The following is a 20,755-nucleotide window of genomic DNA, read 5'->3' as shown; positions in this document are numbered from 1 at the left end:
GAAGGTAGATGGATAGCACAAGAAGGGAAGACATCTGATGAGATGGATTGACTCAGTGACTTGGGCAGTGACGGTAGGTGTCACAAAGATGATAAGGTTGGCTCAGGATAAAGCATGATTCAAATCTGTTGTACATAGGATAGTTATGAGTCACAAACTACTTGATGGCACATAACAATAGCGATGATACTATAGAAAGTAGTCCCAGCTGCACAAAAAGCATAAAAAAATACATTCCAAAATTTATGAAACACCATTTGTGGTGTTTCAAGAAACAGATGCAGCTTTCAGTAGGTTCACATATCAATACCAAGAGATTTGGAAGACAACTCCCTGACCAACTTTTGATATAGATCAATATTTGTGTTAAAATTATTGAACATTACTATCACATTTAAGTAAAATATTGCTGAAGTTTACTTAAAAGTATATAAAGCAGTACCTTCATGGGAAACTGCCAGAAAGTCAATTTGGGTTAAAAAGATGCTGTGGATCAAAGGATAGCATGAATAGTGTCAGATGGGTCTTATCTGAAATCAGAAGATATAAGAAGCATGTTTGTGTTTTACTGAGTAGGCAAAGGCAGCAGATTGTGTGAATCATCATTTCTATGGAAAACACAGGAAGAATGGGAACTCAAGAAATATGTTCCTTTGGAGCCTAAACATAGGCGAAGAAGCACGGGTTTGTAAAGGGAAGATTAAATGAATTTTGTGTAGTTTAAAGTGAAAAAGGGTGTTTAAAACTTGTAGGTGCTCACCAAACTTCTTCAACATATGTTGAGCAAATAATTCAGGAAGCTTGACAATATGAAGAAAAAGGTGGCATCAGGATTGGAGGAAACAAATTAACAACCTAAATTATGCAGATAGTGCAATCTTCCTTGCAAAAAGTGAAGAAGACTTGAAACAATAACTGAATACATTAAAGAGGCTGTAGGATTCACTGTGAACTACATCTCAAACATCAATAAAACAAAAATCCTCACAATTGGAAAACAGACTACATAATGGCAAAAAAAGGCTGAAGTTATCACGAACGTCCTTTTACTTAGATCCACACTCAGCACCCATGGAAACATCAGTCAAGAAATCAAAACACATATTTCTCTAAGTTATTACAGCTCTTGGTGATCCTATGTTTGTTAAAGTCAAACTGTGTCTCATTGGATTTTTAATAGCTAATTTTTAGCAAAGAAAATCTCCAAGTCCTTCTCTACAACTCTATGTGGACTTAATTTCCATCTTTTTAGTTAGTGTTTGCTCAAGAATTCTAAAATAAAACTATAAATAGCTTAAACAAACAAGGAAACCACAGTCACAATTAAACCTATCTATTAGGGAAAAGTTGGTAGATATGATTATAAGGGAAGAGAAACCAATATCCTTCTAGTTTATGTCATATCTTATAGCCTATGGTCATTTTGGGGGGGAAAGTGCACCTTATTAGGGAAAGAAAGCTGATAATGTAATGTGTTATGTATTTTATGTAACAGCCTTGGCAGCTTGACAAAGGGTCTTTATGAGTCAGAATCAATTTATTTTGTTTTTTTGGTTAGGGAAGAAGGTAGAATATATAAAATATTGTGTATTTCTTCTTTTGAACAATACTGGTAGTGTTAATTGAAAGGAAAATAATTTTTAATATGTAGATCTGTTCTTAATATTGTTAACTGTAAGATGTTGAATTGATTCAAAAGTATAAGTGACCCTATGTGACTAAGTAAAACTGTCCCACCGGTTTTTGAAGCTGCAATCTTTATAAAAAAAGATCACCAGGACTTTTCTCCTGCAGAGATGCTGATGAGTTTGAACTGCTGACTTTTTGTTTAACTGCCAAGTGCTTAATCATTGCACCAGCAGGACTCCTTATATAATCTCCATCCAATGAAATAGATTTGTCAGTAGTCAAGGATCAGAAAACGTTTCCTACTGCAATATATATTGTCTGAAAAGTTTGAGAAACAAATCCATTTTAATACATTCATCCTGTGTAAGAACCCACAAACACTGAAAGTTCTGAGATATTATCCATAATGTATTTGTCAAATGTTGGAATGTTAACATAATTATTGTTAGGGTGTTTTGGGTTTTTTTTAATATTTATTAGTGACTTCATCTATTCTCTGGACCACTATTACGGTCTATTTAATTACTTTCTATTCTCTTGACAATGATTATGTTCTATTTTATTGTAATTGTTATCTAATATTTGACAGAGAAAGTACAAATTCATATAAGATTAAAATGAAAATAACCAATGACTAATTCTTAAAGGTTTTGAGGAGAATTTCTATAAACAACATATTCTAGTTAAAATTAAAGGAAGGGTTAATTATTAATATTATTATCCTGAATTTTAAAAAAATTTTCAGATACTACTTTCATTCTAATCATAAAAGAAGTTATAACGTGCAAGTGTAACTTGTTCCTGCTAAATATATCAGTAGCTAAGTTAATGGGGTACAATGCTTTCAAAGCTGTTTAAGATACAATTACTAGCAGTTCAACAGTTCAAAAACAGCATTAGTATTATACTTCAGGAGCTAAATTATATACGAATATCCTATTCTTTTGTACTGTGTCAATAAGCTTCTCCAAGTGTTAATGCAGTTACCTAATCAATGTTATTGTTGCTGTTGTTGTTGTCATGTGCCACTGAGTTGCCTATGTTGTTGTTGCTGTTGTTGTTGTCATGTGCCATTGAGGTGCCTATGATTCTATAATAGCTCTGAAGTCCGCCTTATCCTGAGCTAGTCTCACTGACTCTTGACACTCCTACCCCAATTGTCCCAGTCATTGTGCCAATCCATCTCATCTAGGGTCTTCTTCCATCTCATCTAGGGTCTTCTTCTTCTGTCCTGTCCCTTCACCTTTTTGAGCGTAATGTCCTTTTCAAGGACCAATATCTCCTGGTAACATTTCCAAAGTATATAAGAAGGTGCTTCAAAATCCTAGCCTTCAAGGAGAAACTTGGATTCACCCCCTTCAAGACAGGCCTGCTAGTTTCCTTGGCAGTCTATTATCATGAACATCTATTATGTCAAGATAGCACAGGACTGGGCAGAATTTCATTCTACTATAAATAGGGTGGCTTTAAGTAGCAACTAACTTAATGACACCTATTAACAAAGTAAAAGATAACATATTCTAAGATTAATATATAAATATACAAATATCAAACAAATATATTTGCCATGGAAAATAGAAAACAAACGGTCTATCCAAGAATAACATATATATAAGTCCCCAAAAAAGGTCACAGGGTTACTATAACAACAAAAAAAAAATAAATTGGTCAACAATGAATCATTTATGGAATTAGTGTATAATCAGGAACCAAAGAAAATGAACAAAGAAATTGAACCTACCCTGAAGGAATTTGGAAGAAATAAGACCCTAGGAGTTCGAGCTACCTGACTGAATTGTTGTTGTTGTTATTATTGTTATGTGCCAACAAGTCACTTGTGACTCATAGTGACCCTATGCACAACAGTCCTAAACCCTGCTCTATCCTGTGCCAATCTCACTGCCTTTGACACACCTACCCCCACTACCCCAGTCACTGAATCAATCCATCTCTTTGGGGTCTTCCTCTTCTTCTCTGTCCCTCTCCAAGAACTGGTCCCTCCTTGTAACATGTTCAAACTATGTCAGGTAGAGCTTCAGAATCCTTGCCTCCAAATAGCAGCCTTGTTTCTTCTTCTTCAGGGTAAACCTGTTTGTTCTCCTAGCAGTCTTTGGTATATTCAATACTATTCTCCAGTACAGCTCTAAGGCATCAATTCTCTATCTATCATCCCTCGTCATTGTTTAGCTCTCTGATGCATAGCAAGTGATTAAGGAGACTATGGCCTGGAATAGATATTTCTTTGTTCCCATCCATAAAAAAAAGATGATTGAATATGATGTGATAATTATACAATAATGATTAATATCACATCAAGTAAAAACTTGCCAAAAACTATTTAATAATAGCTGATACATCAAGTAGTTTCAACTACTACATCAACAGAAAACTACCAGCAATTCAAGCTGGATTCTAAAGAGGCTGAGGCACAAGAGATATAATTGTAGATTTCAGATGATACCAGTAAGATGTTTACTTGTGTTTCATTTTCTATGTAAAAGAATCTGATTATTTGGATAATAAATTATGTGTAATATTGAGAAGAATGTGAATTCCAGAACACTTAATTGTGCTAATGCAATACTTATACATGGTCAAAGAAACAGTTGTCTAAAGAAAACAAGAGAGCAGTATATGGTTTAAAATCAAGGAGAGATGTATCTCAGGGTTGTATCTTATATGAAACTATACTTGAACCAGGAGGCAGTTATCAGAACAGAGCAAGGAGACACTGCATAGTTCAAAATCGGTAAGGGTGTCCACCAAGGATGTATTCTATCTCCATAACTTTTCCATCTGTATGCAGAAAATATCATACAGGAGGCTGGGCTGTATGAGGAGGAATGTGGCATCAGGATTGGAGGAAGATTCATCAACAACCTGCGTTATGAAGATAGATGACACAATCTTGCTTGCTTAAACTGAAGAGAGCCTGAAGTGCTTGCTGCAGATGGTCAAGGATTGCAGCTTTCAATATGGATTGAAGTTCAACATATAGAAAACAATTTGCAGCATCATTATGGATGGTGAAGAGATTGAGTTTGTTAACAGTTTTAGTTTGGCTGGCTCCAAAATCAGTACTGTTGGTACCAGCAGCGAGGAAATCAAGAGACAAATTACATTGGAAAAGTCAGCTGTCAGGGACCTTTAGAGTTCTGACATCAGGCTGGAGACTAAGGTACACCTGTTCCAGGCCATAGTCTTCACAATTGTATGCTATGCATCAGAGAGCTAGCCAATAACTAAGGAGGCTAAAAAGAGAATTGATGCCTTTGAGCTGTGGTGCTGGAGAAGAGTGTTGAGTATACCATGGACTGCTAAGAGAACAAAAAGGTTTGTCCTGGAGAGGGTGAAACTGGACTGCCCCTTGGAGACAAGGATTCTGAAGCTTCGTCTGACATACTTTGAGCATGTTGCAAGGAGGTACCAGACCTTGGAGGGGGACATCATGTTTGGGAAGGTGGAGGGACAGCACAAGAGAGGAAGACCCTCAATGAGATGGATTGTTTCATTGATTGGGGTTATAAAATAGGTGGGTCAGAAACAGTGAGGTTTGCACAGGATAGAGCAGTGTTTGAGGCTCTTGTACATAGGGTTGCTATTAGTCACAAGTGACTCGACAGCACATAACAACAACCACACTTTGTATGCTAAGGAGAAACCATTTGAAAACCTGGACTATATGAAGAATATAGCATCAGAATTACAGGAAGATTCATCAATAGCCTGGATTATGCAGAAACAACCTGTCTTTCAGAGTGTGAAGAAAATTTTAAACCCATAGGAGAGTCAGATATGAGTTGGTTACAACAGTGTAATTAGCTCTATCAAACTATTTTAGTTGGATTAATTTTGTTTTTCTCTATTAGACTATTAGCAATAAATTTTTGTTTACTTCAAAGTAGTTGCTTTACAGGGAACTCTTTTTTTTCTTTTTTTAAATATAGCCCACAATGTATAATGTAGTCCTAGAGGGGGATTTTGTTGTTGTTTTTAGTACACTTTGTATGTGTGTGTTTTTGCGTGTTTGATACATTTCCTCATTCACATTGTGTTCCATACCATCATTCCTATACATTTTTTAAAATAAAATTAATATCAATACCTAAGTTACTGTGTCAAGCCATTACATCTGTGGTCTTCCTCTCCTGCACTGTCCCTCAATTCTTCCAAGCATGATAGCCTTCTGCAAAGACTGGGACCTCATGGCTACGTGCCCAACACATGTAAGATCAAGTCTCAAAATCTTTGCGTCTAAGGAAAAGCTTGGTTTCACTCTCTCCCAGAAAAGTATTTTTGGTTCTCTTGGCAGTTCATGGTATGTTCAATACTCTTATCCAGAAACATAACTCAAAGTCATCAATTCTTCTGTCATACTTGGTTGGTGTCTGGCAGTGTGATGCATCACAAATGATTGTGAAGACCATGGCCTGCATCTGGTATGTCTTGGTCTTTAGACTGACATTCTTGCTCCTCAGCACTCTAGAGAGGTCCCTGATAGTAGATTTTCATACTACAATTATTCTTTTGTAGTGGTTGCATAATCCATAGTGAGTTGTGTTGCTAATCAAATTTTTATACCTCTTTGGTGATTTGAGTCCACTAGCAATTCCGTGAAAGTAAAATGAGCAATGCATAAGCATGAGTTTGAAATTTTTTTATACACAGCCTTTTACTAGGTAGATTTTAACTATATTTACTTAGTAACATGTGCTAATCAAGTCTTTACACAAAGAATATTAGAATTATACAAGTATATTAGCGTGGTTGAAAGTCTGGTGGGCGTTTTATTTTCCTATTAAAATTCTTATATCTAAAGAGAAAAAAAAAGTTAGTATAGGGCTAAAGATAATTAGATGCTTATATTAGACAAATATATTCATGCAGATCTGATTTACAATTCGTACTTCACATAAATTAAAACTAAACAGAATCTCCCTTTAATTATAACAATTTGCAGTTCAATATATAACCTTAAAGATAATAAGAAAGCAAATTCAGTATTTTTATACGAACAAAATACTAATAATTTAATTAAATAATTGCACTGCACCTTACATTTGATACTGCATAGAGATGGTCTCCTTTGCATAACTTCTGTAAATGATTATAATTTACATTCTTACTCTGAACAATAAGACTCCTAAGTGCATTGGTATTCAACCACATAACCAGTTTCCATGTTCTAGTCTGAAATAGCACATAGCATTATAATTATCTAATGGCACACTGAAAAGAATGTAAAATTCAGTAGTATAAATGAAACAAGAAAAAAATAACATCTGTGATTTAGGGTTTGGGTATCATTTTGGGGAGAAACATAAAAGAGGAAAAATCACTTATACTATATCAGGCTGTTGTTGCCAATTTTATCCGCAAATCATACTTGAAGATCTCACATATGTTCTGCTATTATGCAGTACAATACATGTAGATTGGATATTCATTATCAAAGTGATTTTCTGTATCTTTTCTGAATTTACTAAAATGAAAAATTAGACCAAAATTATTCTCATCCTTTACTCAGATAAAAAATTGGCAACTGCTTCAAGAATATATTAATATATATAAAACAAACGAATGATTTCCTAAGAATGTTTAGCTGTTGACTTATGGTAATGTTATTAATTATTTCCATTTTCCTGAGTTTGTTGGTTATATATTTTTAAACTAATGTTGCCAATGAATTATGAAATAATATAATGGATTAAAATTTTTGTAGCAATGCCATGTGAAAGTATGATATTTAAAAGCACGAGATTTTAAATAAAGGTGAATTCAATGCCAGCAGATTTTCAGCAATGTATGTGTGTGTGTGCATGTTCACACATATGCATAAGCTCTGGTGGCTTAGTTTCTGTGGTTCTTTGGTGCTATGTAGTCTAGTGTGACTGATAGTGACCCAATAAACAACAAATCTGAATCCTGTCCTCTCAAGTGCCATCATCAATATTTCTGATACACTTGAGCTTGTTGCTACAGTCACCATGTCAATCCACCTCATTAGGGGTCTTCTTCTCTTTTGTTAATCCTCCATCCTTCCCACCATGATACACATTTCAAGGAATAACCTCTCTAAGCAACATGCCCATAGTACATGAAACAAAGTTTTTTCATTTCTGCCTCCAAAGAGTCTATGGTTGCACCTTCTCAAAGACATATACATTCTTTCTTTTGGCAATCTATGGGATATTCATATTCTGTATTTTTCTCTGATACCACAACTTAAAGACATCAATTCTTCTTCTCTCATCCTTATTCATTGTCCAGCTGACAGACGCATAGCAAGTAATGGAAAAGACCATGGTCTGAACCAGGCATGCCTTAGTCTTCAAACAGAAATCATTGCTCTTTAGAAGTTTGGAGAATCCCCTAACAACACAATTTAATAAAACAATGCATCTTCTTATCTACTGACTGTTACCAAGAGTACTGAATATGGATCCAAGTAAGGCAAAATCATTGACATTTTTAATTCTTTCTCCACCTATCACAATGTTGCCTATTGGTAGGATATTTGTTTTCTTGACTTTATGGAATTATTTTGTATGCTTTCTACCAACTCCTTTGAGTTCTTTATAGTCAAAGATGAATTAATGAACTAGCAAAAATTGAAAGTAGTATCCAGTCATTTTTTATGGCAATACTTTCTTCCCTGCTCCCAATACTTTCTTGTAAGCAAAATAATACCATTGTCTTAAGTGATATGATTTGGATTACACCGTTTGTACCTTAAGTAATCAATAAATTCTAATTATTTTATTGTTGCAAGTTGGTGTGGTTGCATCTGGCCCAAGTCATGATATTTTAATTTTACTTTTATGCTCTTAAAAGTTAGAAAATGGATGGAAAAATAATTGATGCCTGTGAATTGTGGTTTTGGAGAAGGGTACTGAATACTCAAGGATGGCTAAAGGAACAAACAAGTTGGTTTCACCAAAGCCACATGTTTCCAAAGCCACAAATTTGTGAATTTCTTCCAGTCAATTAGCTAAGTATTGGTCTAAAAATTTCTTAGAGTTGTCTGGACTGCTCTCCTGCTGGAAGCACTAGACTGTGGTCCCACTTCCTGGAGGTCCCCTAGACATTCCATCTGGAGGCCTTCAGCCTCACCACCTGGAACCCCAAACACACTGCCTGGAGGACCTGGCTGGACTATCTGAAGGACTTGGCCCCACCCCCTGGAACCCTAGCCCTGCCACTTGGAGTACAACCCACTGCTGCCCCTCTGACCTGCTCTAGGAACACTAATATCACAGGTGAAGGCATTTTCTCCCCCTCTCAGACCTTTAGATGCCTTTAGCCTTGGGCACTTTGGACCCACCTAGTAGCAGCAGTTGCCTGATAGAGAAGGCTAATTCACAGGACTTATCTCTTTACAACTGAAGTAAGTTTTCCTCTGAGTCAAAAGATCAGAAAGAAATTCAGGCAGGATAGCTGTTTCACCCTTCTCTGGAGCAGTGACTTCCTGAGCCAAGGTTATTAGCCTGCTAAGACCTCAGCATGCAAAACTCTACCACAGCAATGACACAGCAGAAGCAGACCATAAACAAACCCAAAACAAGATTTCACTCCAAAAAAACTGGCACAGTATGAATGGATTTCCTGAAGCCAGAAATTTCTGACACAGATATCAAAAGAGCAATAACTGAATATTTTCAATGGGTAAAAGATAAGTTGGAGAATTACAGGACTCTGCAAGCAAAAACCAAAAGTAACTTAAAAACAAAACAATCTAAGACAATACAAATAAAACAAAACAAAATGGTATTAAAGGCTCTGGAAAGACAAGAAACCACAATCTAGAATATGAGGCCCAATGTTATAGATGTTGTCAACAGGTTGGAGGGACATATGAACAGAGATGAAAAGATGGAACACAAAAACCAGCAATATAGAAGATAGAATTGTCATCACAGATCTGCTAGAAAAAAAGCAGAATCAAAAAGGAAGGAAAAAGAAGAAAGCCTAAAAATAATGTGGGTCATCATCAAGAGGAATAACATGTGTGTAATAGAAATCCTGTAACAGGAAGAAACAGATAAAGACACAGGGAAAGCTTTAGGGTATGAGAGGTGGGTGGGGTGAAGAAAACTTCCCAGGCATAATGAAGAATAAGAGAATAATATATAGAAGAGAAGCTGAGCAAGTACTATGTAGAATAGGCCTCAAAAAAACCCACCAAGGTATATCATAGTCAAAATTGTGGTCAACATTCTTGGCACCAGTAGCCAGGAAATAAAAAAACGTATTGCAATGGGAAAGTCTGTGGTTAGGGACCTCTCTAAAGTACTCAAGAGCAACGGTGTCTCTCTGGAGACTAAGGTGCGCCTGATACAGGCCATGGTTTTTGCAATCACTTGTTATGCATCAGAGAGTTGGACAATGACTAGGGAGGATAGAAGGAGGATTGACGCCTTTGAGCTGTGGTGCTGGAGAAGAGTACTGAATGCACCATGGACTGCCAAGAAAACAAACAGATTCATCCTAGAGAGGGTTAAACCAGGCTGCTCCTTGGAAGCAAGGATTCTGGGGCTTCGCCTGACATACTTTGGACATGTTGTAAGGAGAGACAGGTCTTGGAGAAGGACATCATGCTGGGCAGAGTGGAGGGACAGCGCAGGAGGGGAAGACCCTCTATGAGGTGGATTGATTCAGTGACTGGGGTAATCAGGATGGATGTGTCAGAGGCAGTGAGATTGGCACAGGATAGAGCAGGGTTTAGGGCTGTTGTACATAGGGTCGCTATGAGTCGCAAGCGACTCAACGGCACATAACAACAACAACAACAAAGGTAAGGAAAGACTTCTGAAAGCTGCTAGGGAGAAATGAAGAGTGACCTATAAGGGAGAGCAGGTACGATTAAATGTCGATTTCTCAGCAGAAACCATGTGAGCAATAAGACAGTGGAATGACATATCAAACACTCAAAGAATACAACTGTCAACCAAGAATGCTGTACCCAGCAAAAGAGTATATAAAATATGAAGGAGAGATCAAGACATTCTCAGAAAAGCAAAATCTACTGAAGCTTGTAAAAACAAGACAAGCATTGTATGAAACACTGACAGAAATCCTTTTTACAGAGATGTTACAGAAAGCAGGATAGGCCAAAGAACAAGCAACAGCACCAAAAATAAGTCACTAAATTGACAGCAATAGACCCTTGTTTCTCAAGAATTACACTGAATTTGAATGGTTTAAATGCACCACTGAAGAGAAAAAGAGTTTGTTGTTGTTGTTAGCGCCATGGAGTTGAATGAGACCCATAGCGACCCAATATACAGAAACTCTGAACCTTTACCTATCCTAAGCCACTCTCACTAATTTTGACACAGCAACCTCTAGTCCTAATTACTGTATCAAGTCGTCTCATCTGGGGTCTTCCAAGCATGATGTCCTTCTCCAAGGACAGGTCTCTCCTGGCCATATGACCAAAGTATGTGAGACAAAGCTTCAAAATCCTAGCCTCCAAGGAGAGACTTGACTTAGCCTTCTCCAAGGCAGACTTACATGTTTTCTTGGCAGTTTATGGTATGTTCAAGACTCTTCTCCAGCAACACAATTTGAAGGCATTGATTCTGCTTCTGTTATCCTTAGTCATTTTCCAGCTTTCTGATATACAGCAAGTAATTGTGAAGACCACGGTGTGGATCGGGGCACCTTAGTTTCTAGACTGACATTGCTTTTCAGCACTCTGGAGAGGTTCCTGACAGCAGATTTTCATAATAAAATTGGTCTTACGATTTTCTGACTGCTGGTACTAAGAATGTTAATTATGGAGCCAAGCAAGTTATAATTGCTAACAACCTCTTCTAGATAATGGTGTGGGTGATTGGCTCAGTGGTGAGAATCTTTTCCTTCTTGATAGTGACCTTGAATACATATTGAAGACTATAGTTCTTGACTGTCTTAAGCAACTGCTTGAGGTCTTCTTTAGTTTCAGCAAGCAAAGTTGTGTCATCTACAAATTGTAGGTTGCTGATGAATCTTCCTCCAATATTGATGCCACATTTCTCTTCATATAGTTCTACTTCCTGAATGATCTGTGCTGCTTAAAAAGGTATGGGAACAGGATACATCCCTGACACACTCCTTTCCTGATTTTAAACCATGCCATATTTTCTTGCTCTGTTCTGAGGACTATTTCCTGGGTCAAGTATAGGTTTCACATAACCACAATCAAGTGTTCTGGGATTTCCATTTTCCTCAAAGTTAGCCACAATTTGTTGTAATCCACACTGTCAAATGCCTTTGCCTAGTTGATGAAACACAGACTTTCTTCTGTTATTCTCTGCTTTCAGCCAAGATCCATGTAACATTAGCTACAATGTCCCTAGTACCACAACCCCTTCTAAATCCAGACTGGGCATCTGATAGTTCTCTTGATGTGCCGTTCCAGTCATTTTTGGATAATCTTCAGCAGAATCTTGCTTTCATATGATATCAATGATATTGTTTGATAATTTCCACACTCTGTTGGGTCACTTTTATTGCCGCAATGATGGAACTGCAAAATATACAAAGCAAATGTTGTTTGTTGTTATGTGTTGTTAAGTTGCTTACGACTCATAGCAGCCCAATGTACAAGAGCTCTAAACCTTGCTCTATCCTGTGCCAACCTCACTGTTTCTGACACACCTATTTCCATTCCTCTAATCACTGAATTGATCCATCTCACCAAGGGTCTTCCTCTCTTGTGCTGTCCATTCACCCTTCCAAACATGATGTCCCTCTCCAAGTCCATAGACAACACCACTATAGTAGTAGTAGACTTCAATACACCACTCCCAACATAGAACTACCATGAAGAAACTCAACAAAGATTCTGAAGAATCAAACCACATGATAAATCAACTCAATCTTATATATATATATATGCCATTGCACCCCAACAAAGTGCAGTATACCCTCTTCTCCAATGTGCATGGAACATTTTCCAGAGTTGATCACATTTTAGGTCACAAGGCAAGCATCAATAAATTTTAAAAAAACAAACAAAAAAAAATAAAACAGAAACAAAGCATAGAAATAATCCAAAGAATCTTCTCAGATCACAATTTGAAAAAATTAGAAATTACTAACAAGAGGCGAAAGGAGAAAGAAACATGCTTTTGGAAGCTCAACAACACCTTGCTTGAATATGAGTGGGTACTAGAACAAATTAAAAAAAAAAAGCACACACACAAAAAACAAACAAACAAACAAAACTAATCTAAAGGGTTTCTTGAAACAAATGACAATGAAAATACAACTTACCAAAACTCTGGAAACATCCAGAGCAGTAATTAAATGTCAATTTATATCAATAAGCAAACATATCAAAAGGCAAGAAAAAAAAGATAATTTATTCTCTAGCCTAAAATCTCCAACAAATTGAAAAAGAATAGCAAAAAAACCAACACCCTCTTTGGAAATTATAAAAATTAGGGCAGAAATAAATTAAATAGCAAACAGAAATAACAACTGAAAATGTTAACAAATTCAGGAGTTGGTTCTTTGAAAGGGTAAATAAAATCAACAAACCACTTGCAAAACTAAAAAAAAAGAAAAGACAAATAATCTGAATATGAGATGAAAGCATCAATGCCACAAAAGAACAATCTAAAATACAAAGGTTAACAATGGAATATTATTAAAAAACATATTCAAACAATATATAAACCTATAAGAAACGGACAAAGGCTTAGAAACCCACAACCTACCCAAACTGATGCAGACTGAAGTAGAACCCCTGACCAGACCTATAACAAATGAAAAAATTGAAAAAGTAGTAAAACAACTTCAGGCTAAAAAAAGCCCTACGCCAAATGGTTTTACAAGTAAATTATCAAACATTCAGAGAAGAATTATTACCAATCCTACCTAAAGTATTTTAGAAAATAGACAAAGCTTTCTCCCAGACTCATTCTATGAAATAAACATATCCTTGATACCAAAATCGGGTATCAAAATAATAGATATCAAAAATAGAAAACTATATGCCAATATCTCTTATGAACATGTTGTTGTTGTTGTTGTCATGTGCCGTTGAGTCGTTTGCGACTCATAGCGACCCTATGTACAACAGCCCTAAACCCTGCTCTATGCTGTGCCAATCACATTGCCTCTGACAAACGCATCCCGATTACCCTAGTCACTGAATCAATCCACCTCATAGAGGGTCTTCCACTCCTGCGCTGTCCCTCTACCCTACCAAGCATGATGTCCCTCTCCAAGGACCTGTCTCTCTTTACAACATGTCCAAAATATGTCAGACGGAGCCCCAGAATCCTTGCCTCCAAGGAGTAGCCTGGTTTAACCCTCTCCAGGATGTTTTCTTTTTGTTTCTGTTTATTTTCTTGGCAGTCCATGGAACATTGAATACTCTTCTCCAGCACTACGTTCAGGAGGCAGTCGTCAGAACAGAGCAAGGGAACACTGCATGGTTCAAAACTGGGAAGGGCGTACGCCAGGGATGCATCCTGTCTCCATACCTTTTCAACCTATATGCAGAACAGATTATCTGGGAGGCTGGGATCTATGAGGAGAAATGTGGGGTGAAGATTGGTGGACAATTTATCAACAATCTGCGTTATGTGGATGACACAACCCTGTTTGCTGAAACTGAAGAGGACCTGAAGCGCCTGCTGCAGAGTGTCAAGGACTGCAGCCTACAATATGGATTGAGGCTTAATGTCAAGAAGACAAAGATTCTCACCATTGGACCAATTGGCAGCATCAGGATGGATGGTGAAGAGATTGAGATTGTAAACAGCTTTAATTTGCTTGGCTCCATAGTCAACAGTCTTAGCACCAGCAGCCAGGAACCAAGGGCATCGTGAGCTAACTTCAACTCGAGGTGAATGAGAGAGAACACAGAATCTGAGTATAGTGTAATAACTAAAAAATGGTACCATCCAATCCTGGTAAGAAAATAAACCTACAGATGTAATGTTTTTAATACAAATTTTTAACATTTCCCTAAACTTTCATTAAAATTATAATAAAAATGTAAAAAAATTATTTCTATCAGTTGGTAATTATGACCTAGAATTACAAAAACTGAATAATATACTGTGGCAAGTCCATCCCAATAGTCTGAAATGAGAGGCCACCAGAAAGATCATTACAGCAGTAAAATTCCTTACAGTTTTGACATGAGCCAAAGTATATCAACACAAAAATCAAAACTTCCAATCCTATTGGTCACAAATGTGAGACTATCTCAGTCTTTAAACATGACAAGTTCTTATTAAAAAAAAATCTTCACTTGTAGATAATTACATAAAATATTCTTTTTAAGGGTTTATATTAGTCCATGTCAAATTGGAAAACAGTAATGAGCAAAAGTTTGTGTATTTAAGGTTTTTTTTTTTGTAACTCTCAAAAAATATCTAAATGACTCACTGTAATTCCAATTATCCTTGAAAAGAATTATACCTGTGAGCAAAGTATTATGTAGTAAATATTGTTTATTGGATGAAAAATGGAGAACAAAAATTGAATGTATTGTTAGGGTTCACTTAAAATGTCATAAAATAGAGTCATTTCTTTTGTTGTTTGTTTGAAATAAATGAAAACAATAAAAAATTTGATAAACCAAGGTAATATTTTACATTTTGAAGAAATATAATAAAACAACTGATTGAAGACTAAAGTTTAAACCTACAAGCTGCTGAATTTACAGTTACAAAATAGTTCACTTTTTTATGATTTACAGCTGTGTTTAAATAAATCGATCTAATTATATGGAAGTCTGCCATGTAATCATGGGCTAATCCCATTTGCATGCTTAGAAATGATAGCAATGAGCTCCACTGGGCAATAAAGATTTAGATAAACAAATTGAGGAGTTTCTGCACTAATCCTAGATTTTTTCCCCACTTTTCCCCCCCTCTTGGTTTTTATTTGGCTCTGTTTTTCTAATAGATCATGATTTTGACCTTAAACCAAAAGTAAGAAAGACAGATAAGTCAATGCTTGACACTTCCCTGCAAAGACTGGACCATCTGGACACTTTATATTTGTAACAGGTGCTTCTGGGATTTAGAGCCTAATTCTGGCCCAGATTCTGTTCTGTCTGGGTGACTCTGTTGCTATGTGCAATTGTGCATTGCATTAATTGAAGAGAATAGAAAAGGCCAAGTACAGCAATTAGTTAGTTGGTCATGCAGAAAAGAGTCTAGTGGCTTTGAGCCATGAAATGTTGAATGCACAGATGCATAGTATCATTGGTTTTGCTTGCTGTGGTATGCTCTTATGCTGTGACAGGTAAAACGCCTTTGCTATGTGATCCCAGTTTTGTCTGCCCTTTAAAAACAATCCATTTTTTTTCCTTCTGTAACTCCAAGAGGGAGAAAACACTGTACTAGGAATCATAATAATTAGCTCTATCTTCACATTGCTTGAATACCTGAATTAGCAGATGTGTAATAACAATGTAAAACAATAGTTTTATTTATGTCTTTACCAATAAATGTTCAGATATAATAATCTTTAAAAACTGTGATTTTCAAAATTAAAGATATTTTCAGACTCATAATATGAGTGTGTATTTTATTTTGGCCGATTCTTGTAAAATGTTTAGTAACTTCCTCATTTGTATTTAAAAGTAGACAGGAAGGGCCAGTCTTTTTGGAGGGAGATCATGCTTGGAAGAGTCAAGGGATGGCACAGGACATGATGACCCCAGAGGAGATGGATTGACACAATAATGAGGTTAGGTGTGTCGGAGACCGTGAGGTTGTCTCAGGATAGAACAGGATTCAGAGCTATTGTACATAGGGTTTCCAGGAGTTACAAGTGACTCAATAGCATATAACAACAACAGAAGGGGGCTTAAATTTTGGCCTGTTTAATCTTGCAATTTTATTTGTTCTAGAATACTTTCAAGTGTGTTGAGTTTCTTCTGAATATATTTTTTTACTATTAATGAATAAAATTAAAATAGTAAAATCCCTTGAATGTCTCCTGTGTTAAAAGACAAAGAAATGTAGTTCTTTCTGAACAATGTTTCCTTCATCAAAACTATGTCAACTTCCATTGTGTTTTAGTTGTTTTTCGTATTGAGACTCCTAATAATGACTCTTGATTATGACTTCATGCATAATTATTAAACTATAGTTTTCCTAATTACATATTAATTCCAAGGGAGTTCTGTGGCTTAATGGTGAACAGTTATATTGCCAACCAAAGGGAAGATGTTTCGAATCTACCATCTAGTCCATGGGAGAAAAATGGGCAATTTTCTCCTGAGCAATTTACTGCCTCTGAAAACTCACTGGAGAGTCATCTATGAGTTGGTCCCTACTACAGATTATATAACAACAATGTATCAACTCCAGGTATTCTATTCAGAGTTATTTGCAGTTGTCAGAAACCCTTGGTAAAAGCCCAAAGACTACCTGTGTTTGCCAAGATCAGCTGTTACCTATTGTAAAAGTTGGGATTTTCCCCCCCTTCCTTTTTTGGGAATTTGATTCTTCCTCTGCCTTATACTGGCAGCTCAAAAGCAAATTCATTATCAATCAGTTCCAGCTTAGAATAACTCTGTAATATCCTTCCAAGACTGCAAATCATATCTGGAGAAGACTTCGTATCTTCTCTGGAGAAGCTACTGGAAAATTCAAGCCTCGGGCAACATACAATATTTTGCTTATCTACAGAACATCCTCTAGACCAAAAAATCAGAACTCCTGCATATTGGCGACTAGAACACACATTATTGCTTATTCCTATTTAACACTTTAAGCTTTGTTTAGTATTCAAGTAAGAGAGAACATTATCCTAATAATTCATACAACTCTATTCAAGGGACTTACTCTTGACCACAGTTCTTCACAGACTGCCATTTGTCTTGTGAAGCACTGTACTGACCAAACACAATGATGGAGAAAACCCTTAGAAGTCAAATATGCTTTTAAACCTCCAACAAATAGAATGGCATTAAGAAATCATGTCTTTAAAAGGTAATTGGCATCTCATAGGTACGTAAGCACATATTCAAGTAGTAAAGTTGAAGATGTAGAATTGTGTATCATATTTCTCTATAATATACTTTCTGTTAAATGCAAGATAGGCAACAGTGTGAGAGACCAGTATCCGTGTGTGGTGCAGAAATTACTTGTGGACTAAGCTATGAAGGAGTGGCTGGGAAAGGGATGGATGGACCAGGTAGGCAGAATGCAAAGAACGCTGATGAACTGGGAAAGGGAAGAGACAAGACACATGTGTTTGGGGAGGTGGAGAGCAGACAGTGAATGTATCGGTTATTTCTGTAAGGAAAATGCCTTTCATCTTATCAGTAAAATGCTTATCTGTAAGATATTTTAAAATAAGCATCCAAATTAAGACAAACTAGGAAAAAGGATCGGCCATCCACTTCTGAAATATAACAAGCCTTCAAAAACTCTATTTACAGTAGAGCTCACTTAGACTACACTAACAGATATGGTAACTGAGGCTGAGCCCTCAGATTTGGAAACACAAAGGAGGAGGAACAGTTGTAAGCAAAAACTAATGATTGAAATATGGAAAGTGAGAAGCATGAATGTAGGAAAACTAGACATTGTTAAGAAAGAAATTGTTGTTGTTGTTGTTGTTGTTATGTGCCGTCGAGTCGTTTGCGACTCATAGAGACCCTATGTATAACAGCTCTAAACCCTGTTCTATCCTGTGCCAATCTCATTGCCTCTGACACACCCATCCCGATTACCCCAGTCAGTGAATCAATCTACTTCATAGAGGGTCTTCCCCTCCTGTGCTGTCCCTCCACTCTGCCCAGCATGATGTCCCTCTCCAAAGACCTATCTCTCCTTACAACATGTCCAAAGTATGTCAGGTGAAGCCCCAGAATCCTCGCCTCCAAGGAGCAGCCTGGTTTAACCCTCTCTAGGATGAATCTGTTTTCTTGGCAGTCCATGGTACATTCAGTACTCTTCTCCAGCAGCACAGCTCAAAGGCATCAATTCTCCTTCTATCCTCCCTAGTCATTGTCCAACTCTCTGATGCATAACAAGTGATTGCAAAAACCATGGCCTGTATCAGGCACACCTTAGTCTCCAGAGAGACACCCTTGCTCTTGAGTACTTTAGAGAGGTCCCTAACCACATAGAACACATAAAATATTGACATATTAGGTTTTAGCGGAGTAAGAAAGATTGGCAAGGAACACTTTGAAACAGATGATCATATGATAAACTACACTGGAGAAGAAGAGGTGGATAAAAAACCCCAAACAACCAAATGGGGTTACTTTCATAGTTTAAAAGGCCCTTTCTAGATCCATATTGAAATATCATATGTGAGTAACATGATAATATCCAAACACATACAAGGAAAAGCTGTTAATACCACTATCGTTCAAATGTATGCACTAACAGCCACAGCAAAAAAAGGAAGAAATAGATTTTTCTACTAACTGTTGCAGCCAAAAATCAATCAAACATGTAACCAAGATGCATTAGCAATAATGGGTGACTGGAGTGCAAAAGTTGAGAACCAGGAAGAAGGATAAGCAGTTGAAAACTATGGACTTGGCGACAAAAATACGACTGGAAATAGAAAGATAGAATTCTGCACATTCAATGATTTATTGATAGAAAATACCTTGTATTATAAACACAGGCTAAACACTTGGATTTCACCTGATGTTCTGCACAGTAATCAGATCAATTACATCTGTGGAAGGAATTATAGGAGAAGTACAATATTAGTGAAAACTAGGCTATGTGCTGATTACTGATTGCAAGTTCAAATTAAAGTTAAAGAAGGTTAAATCACATCCATAGGCATCAACATTTGATCTTCAGCCTATTCCCCCTGAATTTAAAAACCAACTCAGGAATAGGTAGGTTTGAGGCCTTAAACATTAATGAACAAAACAGGTGAGCTGTGGGGAGACAGCAAGAATATTGTTCATGAAGAATGCAAAAAGTCATTACAAAGAAGAGGGAAGAAGAAAAGACCAAAATGGATGTCAAAGAGACCCTGAATAGAGTCTTCACTAAAGTGCAAAGAAGCCAAAGCAAAGGGAAGCTATCAGGAAGTTAAGGAGCTGAATAGAAGATTTACAAGAGCAGCTCAAGAAGACAAGACAAAGTATTATAATGAAATGTGCAAAGAGCGGGAGTCAGAAAATTAAAAGCACTGAACTCCCTCATCATTTCTTAAGCTGAAGGAACTGAAGAACAAAGCTGTGAGTTGCAATGCTTAAGGATGCTTTAGGCACAATATTGAATGAGTTAGGAAGTAGTAAAAGAAGATAGGAGTACACAGAGTCATTGTACCAAAAAGACTTGGCAGACACAAAAGAATTAAAAAAACAACCAAAACTCTATATTATCAACAGGCAATAGTGATGAAGGAGGAAATTCAAGCTGCTCTGAAGGATTTGGCAGAAAATAAAGCCACAGGAAATTGATAGAATGCCAATTGATGTATTTCAACAAACAGATGCTGCCCTGGATGTGCTCACCAGCTTGTTCCATGAAAACTGGAAGACAACTACTTGGCCAACTGACTGGAAGAAATCTATATTTATTCCTATTTCAAAAAAAAGGAAACCTGATAAAATGTGGAAATTATTGAAAAATTTCACGAATATCAGACACAAGCTTTCAGTAGTAAATATGCCTATCACACAAGAAGTGAAAAAGTAAAGAATGACCTCATATTCAACATCAAAAATAAAATTTTCTTATGATTGTGAATAACACTGCTTTGAACATTGATTTACAAATCTCCATTTGTGTTTCAGTTCTAATTTTTTGTTTTGTTCACAATTTTGTGTGAGCTGATTGGATTTAGCTAACAATCACCTGTGGTCCAGAAGCCTCTTGTTTACATCAATCAGGGCCTGGTGATCTTTGTATTTAAAAGCCAGCTGGACCTTGACTAAGTGTCCACTTTGGAGGCTCATGTGTGAGGTAGTTGGATCCTGGAGGGTAAATTATCTTGTTTTCGGAGAAAAGTCAGGTGTAAACTATTGGGTGTTAATTGTGTTTGGGATGATCATTCTCCTACGTGGTATAGCACTGGCCTATCAGTTTGCTGTACTGAGGTAACCTGGGGTTCCTGTGTGAGGCTTAACACTGTGCCTCTGCTTTCTGCCAAGATCCATCTGACATTAACAATAATGTCCCTA

Source organism: Elephantulus edwardii, unplaced genomic scaffold, assembly GCF_000299155.1.
Source record: "Elephantulus edwardii isolate Elephantulus edwardi_28Jun2011 unplaced genomic scaffold, EleEdw1.0 scaffold00023, whole genome shotgun sequence".
NCBI lineage: Eukaryota > Metazoa > Chordata > Mammalia > Macroscelidea > Macroscelididae > Elephantulus > Elephantulus edwardii.
The sequence above is the reverse complement of the archived record's forward strand: the minus strand, read 5'-3'. Positions refer to the sequence as shown.